The 18113-nt window shown below is 41.2% G+C and overlaps 1 long non-coding RNA gene across 1 annotated transcript; it reads right to left on the minus strand.

Annotated features, from left to right (window-relative positions):
* Positions 1 to 4189: 4189 nt before the first annotated feature.
* On the minus strand, positions 4190 to 7950 carry LOC147304944 (uncharacterized). The gene is made up of 4 exons (XR_015126688.1): positions 7277 to 7950; positions 6747 to 6899; positions 6296 to 6385; positions 4190 to 5719 (listed from the first exon to the last, which is right to left on the minus strand). It is a non-coding gene; the product is annotated as an uncharacterized LOC147304944 (long non-coding RNA).
* Positions 7951 to 18113: the final 10163 nt, after the last annotated feature.

Genomic DNA, 18113 nt, shown 5'->3' on the forward strand with positions numbered 1-18113 from the left:
ACAAAAAAAAAAAAAAACTCCTGGGTCACCTGTATGGAGAAAAAACAAACAAACAAACAAACAAACAAACAAACAGAGGAGACAGCAAACAACAAAGAGCAACATAATAATAGAGAAAGCAAAGCACCATCACAATAAACTAGCTAGTCATAGATATCAGTATTTACTAAGTAATAAACGATATTGTGCAGCACGCAAGATAGACAGCGCACAGTGTGCTTTGAGGCAGCAGCCAAGAAAGCTTTAGTCCGCGTCTGTGAATACCCATGTGTGCATACCTGTGTGGATCAGCATGCTTGCATTCCAAAGGTTTCTCCATGTAATGATCTGCTAGGGAGTGTGGGGGGGCCACAGCCCCGTCCTCCAGGGTGTGAAGCGGGTATGGAGGAGATCAAAACTCCAGACATCCAGAGGCCCCCAGAACACAAGAGACCAAGGAAGACCAACAGAGGGGCAGCCGCGCCACTGTTCCAGTAAGAGCTGAGGAGAGTCCCAGATGAGGGCTCACTCAGCAGCCGCGGAGCAGAAGCCAGGGGGGGTTGCAGTGACGCGCCCGTGAGCTCCGCCGGCCCCCAGCTGCGCCTGAGTGACCGAGCCCTAGGCCGAGAGGCCGGGGGCACCCCACCTCCAAAGGGGCCCGAGCGAGCCCCAGGCCCCAGGCCCCGACAAGCGGCCGCCAAGGAGTGAGCCGGTGTGTACCCGGACGCCCACCCCCAGACACAAAGAACCACCAACACACCGACACCTGAGGGAGTCCGCCACCGGCAGGGGAAGTGGTGGTGGGTGGAGATAGGCCTCCAAACCTTGGAGGGCCTGAGGTGTCCCCAGAGAGGTGGCGTCTGATACCCAACCTGACATATAGACACAGACATACAGGCACACACAGACACAAACATCCATTCCCACCCTCATGCTCTCATATGCACTCACTCCACACTCAACCAACGTGGAGACAGACATAAAGAGACGCTGTACACACAATCACACTCCCCAAGCGTACTCTACAAACCGGGTCTAGGTACCCTTGCCCCTGGAGGGGGGAATTGCACCCAGACCCAGGTGGTGTTACCCTTTTCCCTGCGGTGGGGAGAGGCAGACCACCCCGACTCCGCAGCAGCAGGGAGGCCCCACACCCCAGACCGCAGTCGGACGGCCAACTCCTCCTACTAGCCCCCCCGCTCCAGCAGGCCGCAGAGAATGGGGGTGGGAGAAGACTCCAAACCTCCCTCCACCCGCTCATTGTAGTGTTGATGCATATGTGTTCTAAGGTGCAATTAAAACCCAGGAGGGCATGGAGCTACCTGCCAAGGAGCAGCAGGTAAGCGCATGGTTTTTAAGTTAGTTTTTAACGTTATTTTGTGACATATTGTGCAGTTTGTGTCCGCACAGTAATATAATGTTAGTGTTTAGGGTGGGGAGCTTATTTTATCAAATAAATAGAAATGCATTTTATGATTATGACTGGTTACAAGACAAGTAGATTTTTCCTTTTGTTTAATTTGTATGAGTATTGTGACAATAACAGAGTGGAATAAAGATGGAGTTGAACTCAACGTTCAGCTAAACATCATTTTTGGTTTTCTCACATTCAGTTAAAAATGTGAAAGAAAAATCAGGTTCTTCAAGTTGCAGCTTATTACTCAAATATGTGTCTTGACTTTTTAATCTCCATTCAGGTTGGATACAGGTTTGGAGCCTTGAAAAAAATAAACCCTTTACAGTTTGCTAGCCAATCAAATGTGGTGTGTTTTTGTCCCCGGAGGTGGTGTTTTCCCCTGACCTCTGTGTGACCTCAGCAGCTTCCCTTGTTTAACACATTGAAGTTGAGTGAAGAGGTTCAGTCTTTCGCTGATTCACGCGGGAAGTTAGGCTTCACTGTCTATAAACAGGACCAGAATTTGTAGGATAAGCAGTGAAGTGAGCGGGGATGGCTGAGCTTTAAACAACACAGGTAGCTGCTGGATAAGCGGAGGAGAAGTTGGGGGAGGAGTGAGCGCGCTTCTCGTGCTTTTGAAGTATTTATGAGTATCTTCCACTAAGATTGAACTTTTCTCTCAGAAATCTGAGTGTCAGCTCAGGTAGAAATAATTTCACCCAGGGAAGTTTTAAGGTATTCATACTTTAATAACATTAAGGTTAGCAAGAAACTGACCTATAAAAAGAGCATTGAGGGTTTTCTCTGAGTCAGGACACGCCATTCAAAAAGGGAAGAGCAAGTTTCATGTTGCACTGATCAGATGTTTTATTTGATCCGACTATTTGTTCCACTGGTGTGCAACATCTACTACAAACCTGTTTATGTTTTAGTCACTGGTCTTTCATACACTCAAACACCCTGTTATTATGGTCATCTTTTAGCTGATTTATCACATCGCTGGCCCACTGCGCACAAAACCTTTCCTTCTCTGCTCCTGCACCCACACATTCTCATTCACAAACACATGAACATTTAGACAACCAAACACGAGCGCGCGCGCGCGCGCGCACACACACACACACACACACACACACACACACACACACACACACACACACACACACACTTTTACACACAGAGAGAATAAGCTACCCTGAGAAGGGAATGCTGTATTGGGTTTTCTTCAGGAAGCACAGCTCCTCCAAAGCTCTGGTCAGATGAAAGGCGAAGAGCTGTATCGATCGGCCCCGAGCGGGGAGTGGTGAAGCGAGTGGTGTGTGTGTTCTGGCAGGGGTTGGTGGGGGGGCAGAGCCTGTGTCTGTGTGTGTCTGCCTGATGCAGGGCTGCCAGCCAGGCGAGGAGCAAAAGGCCAGAGGGGTACGGGGGACTGTGAGGGAGGGGGGCAGTGAGATGTCGCGGTGGCCCTGTGGCTCCAGCGTAACCCCCTGGCCCCTCGGTGGAGAATGTACAGCACGTACACACGCGCAAACACGTATGCACACAAATACACACACACACACAATGCCAGCGCCAGTCTGCTGCTGTTGATGAGAGCTGTCAGAGAATGAACAACATGGCTATGAGCGAGAGAGAGCAGGCTGGCAAACATGCACAAAACATTTTTTTTCTTCCAGTTATCTAGTCTTACTTTTAGGAGTATTATGAAAAACATTTTTTAGTATCATAACAGATACTGACTTTGAGAGGAAAAATGCTTTTTTTTTCTTTCTTGTAAAAACAAAAATTAACAAGTGTTAAATATCATAAATGTAATTTGTTTTTAGTTAAATCTGGAGCTATCTGATAGCAGAGATATGGCAAAAAATTAACTCGCTTAACAGCTGTGAAAGTGGACCCCATGTCAGTTTTCAGCATTCTTTATAGTCAGGAATATAAAGCACTGAGTCAGTCTGATGATAATAACTTTAGAACAGCTGAGGTATTTACTTTAATACAATGATCTGGCATCCCTCCCCTTACTTCAAACTTGGGGCAACAGATGGCCGCCCCTCCCTGAGCCTGGTTCTGCTGGAGGTTTCTTCCTGTTAAAAGGCAGCTTTTCATTACCACTGTCTTCAAGTGCTTACTCATAAGGGGTGGTCTAATTGTTGGTGTTTTCTCTATATTATTTGAGGGTATTTACCTTAAAGTATAAAGTGCCTTAAAGTCATTGTTGTTGTTGTGTGGAACCAAATAAATAAACCTAAATTGAATTGGCATTCATGCATTACTTTTCTATTCTTGATTTGTTGTTGAGGATTTTCTCAGTGCTAAAAAAACAAACAATGAAATTGTCTCTTTTTCTGTCACTATCTATAAAGAGTGAAGCTTGTTGGCTATTCTAGTAAAGATAAATAGCTTTTTGACAGAATTCTTGTCTTTCTCTTTGCCTATTTAGCAAAAACAATTAAAGGTGCTACTTTTATTGTGAAATTTAATCTAAACCCAGCCTAAATCCTCATTTCCCAAGTCCAGGTTGGCCTTCTGACTTATGTGGCGGTCCCCTGTTATTCAGTGGACAGACTCCTACTTTGCTTTGGACCGCCATTGCTAATGGTGATCCCTGTCTCACTAAATGATACAAAGGAGCAGTGTCCTCAGCTCCAAATCTTAAATGCCATGTTGGGTTCTTGGTCTTGACAAATAGAAAACGATACAAAATATCGACACAGTCCAAGAGTTCGAGTCAGGACAAGACAGGAGACTTGCAGGAGAGGCAGCTCTGGATGACGTTGAGGACTACCACTGCTGATAGGGAATCTTGAGACACACTGAAAAAAATATGTTGTTGGATTTACTTAATTCAATGGTGGACATTTGTTGCACACAGATGTTTTGCTTTGGCAGCAACTTAAACAATTGAGTTAAATTAACACAATTTATTCATGTTCAATAAACCTGTGCAATTTGTGTTGATAAAATGTGACTTAAACATGTTTTGATGAAGTAATTTGAGCTCTTGAAATATTTTAATCCTTCACAATTTTCTCACTTTATCCCAACACCATTCAATAACTTTTACCCAATACTACTTGGTCACTTAAATACTACATGTTATCTTCAAATTACATTTTGCTATTATATTCTAGTATCAAATACACAATTTTCAAATGGAGGCCTTATAACAGATTATATTGTCCTCTTCCAAGATGGTTGCTGGCATCCACCAGTAACCTTTCAAAACAAAATGTCTAATTTCACTGCATTGACAGTAGGTAAAGAATTAAACTGACATTACTCCACTACTGAATCTATATAAACCAACAGTTAAATAATGTCAGTTCTTCCGTGTTCTCTGGAATCAATCACAGCAAAGAAATTAGACTCTTTCTTTTGAAAAATGTTGGGAAAGAACAAATCAAAACATTCTATTTAAGGCCTCTGACGTCAAGATTCAGTTAAACAACAATTATAACTAAACAATTTGAGGTAATGTTAGTTTCCATTAACATTAAATTAGGTTACTGAATTGGCAAACACCTTCCTATTAACATTACCCATTTTACCCCAATAACTAAAGAAATTAGCACTTGCAGGTCAAAACCTTTATTCAAGAGATGCAAAAATAACATTGATACAGTGACTGTCAAAAATTACAGCACTAATCATACTGTGACATCTTGGTTCAAAACAGCACACTTAGAAATATTCAACGTTCCTTACTTCAACTGAATGAAACTGAAAATACCATTTCACACGGCCCATATGGGATATTTAGACTGCATAACTGTTCATGCTACATCTCTTCACTAGTAAAAGAAAGAAAAAATACAAAGAGAAATTTAAAAATGCTGCCAAACAGAGAACTTGTACAGAGTAAAAGGAAAAACAAACAACAACAAAAAAACGGCTCGTCCCCATGGCAGTTGCAGTGTATATAAAAATGAACCCTGCGATCTGTTCCTGGAATTGAGCTTCAAAAATGCAGCAGAACAAGTGTGAGATTTAAATGTCTTCTCACCTAGAGCTGGTCACCTCACATGCATAACAGTGAGCTTTCATTGCAGGAGCAGTTTTGTCTTAGTTGTGAACTTTTCTTGAGCGCTGAGTTGCTTCCAACTCCATTACCACCCTTTGAATCACCTCAAAAGTGTAGCAGAGTTGTGATGGGTAACTCATATTGAAGGAATAAAAAAGGTCCAAACAGCATGGCTACTGCAAAGGTCACGTTATCCAGATCTTGAAGAACTACTATACCCTCGATGATGATGCCAACATCAGAAAAGTCATTGCCTGGTGCATCCTCTGGAGACAGATGTTCATTGTGGTTTTCTCAATCTGTGCAGTGGCCTCAGTCAAGTCCTGGTTAAACACAAAACATTTTTTTAAGATTCCCTTTTAAACTCATCTCTTTTGAATCTACCAGTTCTAATGTTAGAGTAATTTAAACCAATGCAAGCAACATAGTAAATAGCTATAGCCAAAGAGTGGCCTGCCATGCTGCCATTCATGGTCTAACAGAGTTTCTAAGAGAGGGTGAAAAACATAATTTTACATTCGTTTTTGTTAGAAAGACACCGGCCCATCAGAAATCCAGGTTTTGTCACTCAGAAGATGTTAGAATTTAGACTTTCAGCCCCACAATTTGGTTAGCTGTTGGTCTTTTTTTTTTTTTTTCAAACAAAAGCTAATGTAAATATTGGTGGGATTTTCCTTTGTTCACTAGAATGACAAATTTAAAGTTTTTTCACACTGATGTGACCCCTAATACAGGGGTGGGGCCTCAAGGGCCGGCGGCCGAGTTCACTACCAGGCCTCATGTGAACTTCAAATTATTAAAGAGGACTACTGGTCCTAACCAGTCCAATGAGGATCAAGTGGATAACTAAATGCATTTTTAAATGTTGCAAAGCCACAATCTACTCATAAAACACTCACCATGAACTCCTGCACCAAGATGTTGCAATTGTCTTTCACACAGATGCGGAGCACTTTGATGAGGGACTCCCTTCGAGCATTAATGTCATCCTAAAGTATTATAACAAAGAAAACAGAGATTTGTGAACTTTTCAGTAGCACAGAAGAAAATGATCCCAGACAAAAACTTAAACCAGTCAACATGCAACACCAGCATCTACAAAGCAATATCAAAAGTTCCTGTTTGACATCAACTTTATGGATATATAGTTTCCAGAACATTTATTTTTTTAAAAAGATCAATTTTTCTCAGTGGGCCAGTAAATGCATGACGAAAATTATGGCATCCTTTCGGTGGAATCAGTACTCACAGGTAATAGTTGACTGTTTCAATGGATGCAGCATAAAAATCTTTTACTGACCTAATGCAATACATATACACTTTGTAGTTAAAGAATTTTAAAGTTCTTACTGTCATTATGGCAGCTACATCCTTTAGCTTTGTGCCCTGTTCCCCCGATCACTTTGCAAACACTTTCAGCAGACTGTCAGAGAGAAACTCAGCTCCGTCAGAAACCTTGACTGTAAAGGCATGGTTGGGATGCACTGGAATGCTGCATTTCATCTGAAATGACATAAAATTATTTTGAAATAACAGCAGGCACTGTGCTTGGTTAATAATCAGTAATGTTTTGTTGAATAAAAACTGTGCTTCCAGATCTTATGGGATTAAAAAAAATCCAAAGATGTTTGTTTCTGATTTGCAACCCAAGAACCCACAAGTTACAACCTCATTTTAGTTCAAGTGTGCATTAATGTGAGTCCAGTAATCACCTTTCTGACAATACATACAGGTATAAGTTAAACCTATGGCAGATTTTGGATTTCTCAGTTGTATTAATAGGGTGGTCTATTTGAGTATGCATGCACCTAATAATTATAAAAAACCTATTATAATTAAGTTACAGAAACCTTAAGCGAAAATAGAATATACTTTCTTACCATAACACCTTGAACCCACAATCCATCAGCTGACTCCTGGTGAAATGCAGAATAGATGTGGTCTCTCAATGTGCATCAACAAAAACAAAAACAAAAACAAAAGGACAGCAGGTGAGGGCAGGAGGGGTAGGGATGTAAGCTAGCATAATACCGCTGATGATATTAGCTAAAGCTGTTCAATGTCCAAAATCTCACTAACACCACGGTGCAGTAAATACACAATGTAACTGAAGAGTCAGTTGACAAATCTATTCACACAGAAAACCAAATTATGTTATGAGTGCCTCGCAATTAGGTTTAATGTGATATTACGGCTCTTGTGCCAAAGACAAATTCAAATGAAAAAGCGCCAATTCTTTGACAACAGATAAAACAGCAAATAAGCTAACGGCTCTTTTTTAGCATGTTACATGGCGGCACTTTAGACGTTTAACTACATTTGGCTGAAATATGGTAAATATTAATTCAAAAAATCAAGACATACCAAAAAACGTAGAGTTGGCTGCTCGACTTGACTGAGATGGATGCATTTTTTAAACCACGATCCAAAGCCCGCGAGATGAAATCACGCGTGGTTTCACGAGATTTAACGTTGCTATCTTATTGACTTACTTCACCTGAACATGATATGAACAATTTAATACACCCTTTCTGCATATCATGTCGTTTTTACACTATATAGTTACATTTATCTTTAAAACATGAGGCAATTGTGTTAAATACATGCAAGATGCTTACATAAATCCAAGAGATGGCCAGTCCCTTTTTTTCAGTGCAGGACAGGCTGAGACTTTCAAAATAAAACACCCACATATACAGTAGCCCCTTTAAACTTGCCCAACACTTTTAATTTAAAGGAAACAACTGAACTGTGTTCACATGGAGCAAAATACTATTGTTTTTAACTTGTTAGCGAAGTTAAATTCAGTACTGCAAATGTGAAATCTACTTATACTCTTGTTTTTCCTAACACTATTCAACGAGAAACAAAACTACAGCCTGAGATAAGTAGCTTACACCAAAATCCGTACGGAAGATTAAGTTGTAAATCATCCTCTGGGTGTTAGATAGCGCTGCCACGGGCTCATTATGAATGAAAGCAGGTTTTCTAAATAGGTAAATTAAAAGTTAAACACTGATGGGCTATAATTTCACTTCTTAAAATTATGTCATGTGAGCTGCTACCAGCTCACATTACATTGGCTGAATTCTTATCCCTCCATGCGTCTTTTGACCGGAAGCCACCCGTGTCAAACAACCCAGACTCTTTAAAGGCCTTCAGAGACTGTAGTTGCTTTTAATTCCAGATGCATGCAGTTGTTTTTTGTTTTTGTTTTTTAGCTTACAATTTGTACCTAGTATTAGACAAATAGCTGTGGCATACATAAATTCCCGCTCAGTGGCTTATCAGATTCGTTTAAGCCAATGCAGGACCATATGTTGACTTGGGCCCTCTGTGCTTTGTGCCCCAGGGGAGAGATCGGCCAGGGCGGCTCACTAATTGAAATGTGTTGGCGACTCATTGACGTCTCGGCTCCAGTTTCAGGGCTATTTTGAACCGCAGTGCTGATTGCTGGTTTCACATCACACACAGGAAAAAAATCAATAGTAGCTGGGAGAGCTAGGGTTTATTCTTTGCAAGCAGACATTAATGCTTTGCAGAGGAGGGTTTGATATTTATCATTTGTCATTTTCTCTCAGCAGATCAGGCTGAACTGTAAAACACGTCTAAACTGCTGAGACTGATAACCAGCACTGCTTGTGAAGAGTTTCCAGAAAATGTTCCGATTCAGAGCTGCGTTCACACAGCTGACCAGGTCAAGTCACTGCTCGACTTTTTCCACTTTCCCTTAAAACTTTTCTTGTGTTTCTTTTTGCATGATTTCATCCGAGAGAGAAACTCTTGACCCCAGAAGGGGCCTTGTTATGGAAAACAGGCGCCTTAAAAGTATTTCTCTTTTCAGAAGGTTGAATCTTTTGGTGTCTTCCAAAGGCATCAGCGTGATTATATACTGTCTTTTCAGTTTTATTTGGCAGCTCAGCGGATAGAAGACAACTATTTCAACATATCTAATTGAGAGAATTTATTTACCCAACATTGTCCAATTTCCACATGCAAAAAAACCTATAATTTAGAAATTCTTTAAATCACTAGTTTGGACAAAGAGTCCATTTTTGGTCCACTGTTAAATCTTGTAGAAAATCTAGAAATATTTAACATTCAAGGGCTTACCTCTTAGATCCACAGCTGCATTGCCATTCATTTAACTTAATGATCTCACAGTGCCTGCCTTTGCTGTGGTGGAAATGGTGACCATTGTTTTGATCTTTTGTTGGATTCCAGAGGCCTAATTTGGTATTAAATTGTGGTCATATATGGTACTGCCCATATCAATTAGTTCTGTTTTTATTGCATTGTTTGAAATCACGAAGTCGGATCTCTTGAAGGCTAATGTAGCCGACTATCTGGGCTTTGGCTGCCGGCGCTGCTACCCTTCAAACACAGAGTGAGCCCTTTGAAAAATGGATTGCGGAAGAGATAAGAAATAATTTATGTTCCTATCACTGCCTCGCACAAATATGGTGGGGAATACTGTGCCAATAACTCCCACAAACTCAGAGAGGCATGCTATCTTTTACTGCACGAATTATTAACGGCGCTTGGGAGGAAGGGGAGACGCTGTGCATTTTTTTTTTTTTGCTAGATAGACCTGGCTCATTGCTCGTCGAGGCTTTCAGTTGAGTTCACCACACAGCATTACAATCAAAGATAAGGACTCCTGCTAAACTGCAAAAAAATGGCTTTGAATGCAAAACTGAATAAACAGTCATGCTGAATTTTTTTAAATGTTATAATTTCCAGCCACATCATAACGTAAGTGGAGGTTTTATTTAAAGAAAACGAGAGGCTGTGAAATCATTATTTTGTGTGTGTGTGTGTATGTGTGCATGCTCAGTGTCTGTGTGCTTTTTCTGTGTGTGAACAGGGAATACAAGGAGGAGGAGGGGAGACAGTCCAAAGGGGAGTGTTGAGGGAGGATACTCGGGGTCGGGTGTCCGCTCGCCTCTGTCGGCTGGCGTTGACAGCTACAGACGCTGGTCTAAAATGAGAATCCTCTTGGGCCGCCTGCCTGCCCATCCAGCAAGAAAATAAATCCCATGTGGAAGAGCCGCTGTGTGGGATCACAGACAGCCGCCTGACCCCCCAGATCCACTGGGGGAGGCCAAGGGCGCCGGCACGACAGCATAACCCCCCCTCCCCTCCACTCCCCAGCCCTCCCCCTGGGTTTAATGTTTCTCCGCCTGCTTGCCAACTCTGAAATTCTGGAGTTACAAGACTGTGTTGATCTCACACTTGTGCAGTTTTCAAACTTATTTTAGGCTAGTTTTTTGGACGACTGTTTGGTTAAAGATTTAGCTTTAGGCCCAGGTTACACCACAAAAATAGCAGAGTGGTCTCTTTGTGTTCACAGGCCAATGCAGTGTTAAAAATGTTTTAAAAAGCAAAATGAAAGGAAAACATGACTTAAACCGCTTTGAAGAAGCTGCTGATTTTTGTTGCAGGTGTTTAGAGACTGCAAACAGGAGCCAGAAAAGCTGCCGTTGTAGCACTCTGCACATATTGAAAATGCTGTAGACAAGAATGCTTTGAATTGATAAATTTTGTGCTTTCCTTTCCAAAGACTTGTTAGAATCTGGCACTTTTGATCTATCATTTTTTTTCTTCCCCCATCTTGTGATTTTTGATCATTTTCTGTGTCTGCTAACAGAGGTAGAGTCAAGGCCTCGGAGACTGTATCCTCTCTGAACGTTTGTGATATTAAATTCCACAAATTCCAATTTAGAAGAGCCAAACTCCCTGCGGTCCCTTGAGAAGTTTCAGGTCTAGATCAAATGAAAATGAATCAGCAAAGGTAGCATCCTTTTACTGGAGCAAATAACACCGAACAGGAACAACTACTACAACAGAAGTTTGACCTGAACCAAGAGGTGCCATACTCTGTGAATGCCAAAAGAACCAAAGCGAGTCTGAAACGTGGAGAAAGATGAAATCGGTATCAAGGGCAGGTTAGGATTTTTAATTTTTATAATGGCCCAGATTTTTTTATAATTTGTTTTAGTCACCCTCTTTTGTTTAAAAAAACAAACAAACAAACTGATATACTCGCTCGATCGTAATCTCCATCTTGCTGATACTAGGGATTGTGTGTCCTTATGCAAGGGCTGTTTACCATTGTTACTCATTTTATTATATCACAGCTGTACAGTGTTAAAAATGTGTTGAAATATAGAGTAGAAATTTTAACACCAATGTGTTGTTGCTGTTTTGTGTTAATTTGGATAACCCAAAAGCCTTGTGTGCATTATTAATGAAATACCAAAGTGAGCTCCTGCTAACCTGTGCGCGGTGTACTCTGAGGATTATGATGGAAGAATCATCAACTCTGTTTCATTAGTTCTGTTCCAGAAATCTGATTCATCCACAATGAGACAGGTTTATTATAAGTGCACCTTTTCCCTCTCCTTTAGCCTTTAGCTTGCTCTTTAGCTGAGCAGCAGCAGCTCAAACCCTCCATTTGCATCTGCCCTGGAAGTGTCCCGGCACAGTGTTGGGCTGTAGGTCATCTGTGAAAGTGTCCTATGTCCGGTGTGTGATTCCAACACACATTTAATAGAGTTGGGTAGGTTAGGTTTGTACGCACTGTGTTGTTTCAGTAGGTGTATATCTGCCATGATCAGGACCCAAGAAGCGTGATGGATTGTTGGTGAACCGGAGACAAGGAATTGTAAGCAGGATCAACGAGGAATGGATTGCCGGAGCTCTAAATTGACAGGGAGACAGAGCGTGGGTGGGTTTCTGGGTCGGCAGGTGAGTTTCCAGAGAAGCGAATGGGTGTAGAGGGGAAATGCAGGCTGAGTGCAGGTAAGCAGCTCCTCTGGTTGCTGAGGTGGTGCCAAAAGGAAGCAGAATTGTTGGAGCTATCACCAGACTGCAGGTCAGTGGGCTCCCAAATAGACAGGGTTCGGACGAGGTTTCCAGGTAGGTTACTATGGAGAGCACTGAGATATAAGGTAAGTACACTAGTCTTTATTTGAAAACAGGTTTAACACAAAGGCGGTCTAAGTGTCACCATGTTGATGGGGACAGTGCTGAGGAACTGCCGACTGATGACTTCATTACAAACAGGTGCGGGAGGAATGGCTCACAGCAAGAGGTTCAACCCCAGGACAGAAACCACCAACAGCCACAGTAGAACAATGAATATAGGAAGGAGGAAAAGAGGCAGAAAAACAAAACCTTATAACAATATTGTAACATCTACAGACGGGTAGATTAATTAAAACAGTAGCCGTTGTGTCACACGACTCAAATGAAACTGCTTCTATGAAGACTCTGATTAAAATACAGTTTTTTTTCTCCTTTTAAAATGGAGCTTGTTGAGAAGAATGTGTAGGTCTACGGAGCAGAGGTGATGAGCTGTGTGACAGTAGAGTGAAGTACCAAAGAAATCTTAGTCTTCATATTCTCTATCCTAGCCCATGCCAAAACAGTCACAGCCTGTTATCTAATACAGGTCTGACATCCCTGGATACTGAAAGTCTTAATATTTCTCCATGTTTTGCTTAAAAGAGCCAAGACCAGCTGTGTGATCACAGTTATGCTAATACAGATTGTTTGGTTCTTCAAAGCCGCAGAAGAACCAAACTAAATTCACTAATCTGGAAATTTGTACTCCGACTAGCGTCACCAGCTAGTCGGATACTAGTAATGATGACCATCAAGTATGTGATGAGAGGAAGGATGAATTGTAAGATGCAAAGTATTCACTGTAACAAGAGCTTCTGCTTGAATGTTAGTGGGAATTTACCGAGATGACAAACGCATAAAAAAAATAACTGTACAGAAAGCAACTGAGAAATGTACTCATTTTAGTTTAGTTATTAACTTGTGTTTCCATCCACTGCCTTGATTATATCAGTTATGTTATTATCATTTAATTATTCACATTTTGACTATCAAAGAAGCTGAGGACAAAAAAAGAATAAATACAAAAAGTATTTTTCAAATACGGATGAAGACTTTTTCTTTCTACTAAGGTGAAACTTCGCAGGTCGCAGAACATTTTAATGTTAGCTGTCATGTTAAAGCAATTATACAAAAGGCACAATTTGGGGGGGGAACAAAACTTGAACCCAGCAAATGAGCCAAAATACTAATTCCCTTGTTTTTCTTCAGAACAACTCATAAGATGTGGCAACAGCTTCTATTCAGGTAGCGTAAGCTCACTGAACCTGCTGTTTGCATCATATCACGGGCCTTGCTTTATAACATCTTTATTTAGCTCGCAACTGTTTAGGGGTGATGACGGGAATTCCCTTGTTTGACTCATATGTAAATGATCTCCTCCTGATTGAAGTGATGCATCTCTAAGACTAATGAGTCAGTGTACGCTAAAGGATCCTGATTATAATACCATATTCTCTATACTTAAAATGCTGGTGTTATTATCAGTGCACTACTCACAGCTGGTTCCTCTTGCAGGAAGGGGCAGAGCATCGTGGTTGGGTGATGGCCTATGAGTCAGACGTTTAGTCTTGTTTACGTTGAATAAACCTCCTTGTGGCTGTGACAACTGGTCCAACAGTTGCTTCTAATAATTGAAAAATCCGTGGTCCCCAATTTTTCACTACTTTGATCCATCTAAAACAAAAATGTATACAAAAATGGGGTGTAGCGCTACATCACATGTTTAGGTTAGGCCTATCCAATTGGTTGATGGCACCAACTGGAAATCTGAACTAAGTGACTCCAATCCATGTGGTCTTTGTGCTCTTGCATGATGTTACAGGCTACAGTTAAATGACTATTAATACTAATTTAGTTGGGCAGCATAATAGTGTGGTGGTTAACACAGCAAGAAGGTCCTGAGTTTGATTCCAGTTGGGCCCTTTTTGTGTGGAGTTTGTCAGATATCTGCACTTTAGGTTGATTGGTGATTTTAAACCATGTATTAGGGTACACTGACTCATGCCAGCGTGAATGTTTTTTGTCACTGTGTTAGCCGTGCCATAGACTGGCAACCTGTCTAGGGTGTAGCCAACCTCTTGCACTGGGTCAACAGGGATGGGTTCCACCCCAAACCTGAATTGGATAAACAGGAGACGATGGATTGATATATGTATCAAGAGAACCCCCGTAAACTACAGAATGAAATAGCTAAGGCTTAACACCACAACTTTGGTCAGTTATCTGTCTGCAAAGGTATTAATTTCACCTTAGTGTTTTTAGCTGCTGACTAACAGCTTGTGTATTGTTGATGCTGTGGTTTCGACAAAAACTAGCAAAAGTAAAGTAGAAACATTTTTAAAATGATGTTCTGAAATTTCTTCAGTCCTTTCCACACGTACACGGGTGTTTTAGAAAACGTAGGTTTATCTATGTGTTTTGGCCTTTCGTACATACTTGCATGCCATTTTGGGTCACTGAAAACTGAGCTTTTGGAAACTTGACTTTAAGAAATTCCTTTTCTCTGTTTACATGTGAGCAAGGAAAACAAAGATTTTTTTATTGCAACATCAAAAGTAGGCATCTTTATCATCTTTTATGATGCAAGACTGTGATTCTTGTTATTGTTTGCACGAGGCTTGTGACTGGGACAACATTTCTGTAGAGTTAGGGTCATATTGCCACCTGGTACTTGAGTATGCTCTTGGCAGTGCTGGATGTTATTTTTTTTAGTGTTTGTGTATTGATATTGTTCAAAACACTGCTCATCTAGATGGGATAATTATTACTGTTATTATTATTTTTTTTTTTAGGATTTTAGGAACCTATTAAAGTAAACAAATGGTTGTGCGTGGGTGGTGCATAGCTTTGCAGGAGTCTACACGATGTAGCTTTCCACTGTCACTCTGTAAAAAGTCGTGGGGTCAACAACTGGCCGTGAGGTCCTCTTGATTTTTCTGTTGGTCCTGCAGTCAGCTGTGTATAAAACCAAAGTTGTATAACATAAGAGCTGAAGTGAAACCAAATGAAAGGTGTCCACTGGGGCACTTTTTGAGCTGCTTGTGTTATTTTTAAAATCTTTGGTCTGTACTTGGTAAATTGCACTATTTCTCTTTCCTGCTCAGGCACAATTTTTAACAAATCAGCATTTAACCTAGAAAACCATATCAGTCTGATTGGGCTTTGCTGTTGGCATAGACGCTATAAAAGATGGGCGTAGCTGCTGTTTTTGAAGTCCCGTTTTGAAACTTTGAGATGAGCTTTTCTGGTTGCCCAAAAAAAAAAAAATGGATGTGGTAGAGATGGGTGGGTCTCTGTGTAAAGTTACACGCTTATTAGCAACAGTTTGTCAATCGCAAGGCGTTAGCTAATGATTATATGGTTTCATGATCACAGATTATCCTTAATTTAGAGTTGTTTTTTTATTCGCTATGACTCAAAATGACTGACTGAGCTCAAACTCAACATGAAACTGTTGAGAGGTCAACGCAGGAAGCTGTTTTCCAGTAAACTTCTAATGGACAGGAAGTGTGTTTGAAACCACAGCTGTTGCTCTCTGGTGGTTTTCAGATGAAATGCAAGTTGAGCACACTTCAACATGGGCTTAATTTTTCCAGCTGGGAAGCTACCTGAGTGTTTTATACAGTCTGTGGCTGGTTTTCTTTTTTAGAGGACTGCACAAATGCGTGTCTGTAGGTTGCATGTCCATAATCCTTAACAGTACAGTTGCAATGCAATCGCACGCAAAGGCGTTATCATAAAACTAATGGGATAACATTGGAAGTTTGGGGTATAGGCACTAAAATATGCTCATTTTTAATCAAGGACATTTTTGAAATTGTGAACCTAAGTTCACCAGTTACAGTTAGCAAACAAGGCAGAACATTAGTGAACTTGTGGGTTAAATTCAGGCTAACTGGGTCATTTCCATGTCAAGCAAAACTTAAAATAGTTTAATCTTCCTGTAACTTCCTCTGACTTGTTTATCGTCTCCTATTTTGCCATAGTGGATTTGGACAGGGCGTACTTTGATGCTTTCAGAAGGAACTTTAAATAGTTAATTACTCTCGCCGTGTCTCCGGCGGTGTCTGGATGTGAATGCGGGGGGAGAGACGGAGACGCTTCTGTCTTCTTCCTCTCCTTGTTTTTTCCAGTAGGGGCAGGCCTATATATTTTGCAGCTCATGTCTGAAAGGCTGGCTCCAAGCGCTAGGGGTGGGCTCTCGCTCTCTGATGGTTTTCCAGTGAGTATTTGTCAGGTCAGACTGTGCACCGCCCGGCGGTCTCCGCTCCTCTCCCCGGGTTATTTATTACCACTCTCCCCCGCCGGCAGCGCTGCGGCTCCGGGCCGCTGCCAACAACGGCGCAGAGGCGGAGGCCGCTCTAGGGGGGTTCCCGCCGGACGACAGGGAGAGAGAATGGCTGTAAAACACACTTTGAAGACTGACAAAAGTTGTGCTTCATTAGCCCACACGGCCAAATAAGCCGACCCCAACAGTTTGTGTAAACATCCTTTATGGTTTACAGGGGAGGACTGATCTCTGCGTTTTTGAAGTTTTGTAGACAGCTTATCCTCTGCGTAATGTAGCGCTCATAGACAGAATTTCCAGAAAGCAACAGTGTAATTTAGCAATATGAATGTTTAATTTATCATTTAAAAATATTACAGTGATGAAATGTCAAAAGAAAATACACAAACAGTGCAGTGAAGCGGTGTCTGTATTAAGTTTAGTGACCAACCTGAAGAGAAAAATTCAGTAGTGTTAAAGTCTCTCTTGTTCCTTAGTGGGCTATTGGTTTGCTTTCTATGTATATTTTGGGGTTGTTAAATCAGTCGGTATCTCATTTCTAATCTAAGGGTTTGTACTGCAGGCTCACCAGTTTATTCACATGTGAACAGGTGTTTAGCATGAGACTGAGAAACTCTAAGCTGAGGTGATGCTAATATCTCCACCAGTGTTTTGCTGTGCGAGTGCAAGGCTTGACTAGAGTACGTCATAGCTGAAAGATGCACAAGTGTGCGTCTGTGTAGGCTGCTCAGAGACATCTCAGGAAACACAGAAAGTCACAGAGTGAAGAAGTATTTGGCAACAAAAAGTTAATTATATCAAAAGAACTAATGTTTATATCATCTTTGTGGGAGGTACTTTTTTGTAGAATCTACAACACATTTTATTAAAGCTCCTACACAAGCAAAGCTGCCTGACTTTATGCCCTGTGGGTTATTTCTACTCTAAATTGGTTTCAAATGTAACAGAATTAACTTCTTTTTTTTTTTTCTTTTTAGCTCAAAAGCAACACAAGCAGAGGTAACGCTCTGTTAACTAAAATAAGATACCATTTTACTGTAATATAGCCATTATACATTGATGCTGGGATTTTCTGTTTCACTGTAAATTTATGAGGTGTATGAGCAGGTGTGGGTTTTTCTTTGGTATTTTCTTTTCTATTGTACACGAGACTCTTCCACACTGCAAACTGCAAAAAGGAAGTAAAAAGGTTAAAGGAGGTAGAAAGGTTGAGCAAGGTTTCCCCATCAAATCAAGAGGTTGTTTTTTTTTTTTTTTTGCATTTTTTTTTATGTAAGACGCACAGGTTGCTGATGGAAAGTTTTACTCATTTAACACCAAACCAATTTTTTGAAGATGTGAAAGTTGAGGTGTCGTCACTAAAGTTTGGGGAACCCCTTGAATGAGTCACATTCAAGGATGGGCAGTGGGTGTAAGTAATGGGTGTCCCCTTTATGACTAGTTTCATCAGGGCTCTCCCGACGGTGCAGCCTCTAGCACCAACGCACTTATCAACAAGGTTTCCATCGAGACATTTTGCT

Source organism: Aulonocara sp. 'chitande type north' Nkhata Bay, linkage group LG20 (assembly GCF_057382095.1).
Source record: "Aulonocara sp. 'chitande type north' Nkhata Bay isolate Kocher_YH1m ecotype deep benthic linkage group LG20, A_spYH_male_GT1.1, whole genome shotgun sequence".
In the NCBI taxonomy this organism is placed as follows: Eukaryota; Metazoa; Chordata; class Actinopteri; order Cichliformes; family Cichlidae; genus Aulonocara; species Aulonocara sp. 'chitande type north' Nkhata Bay.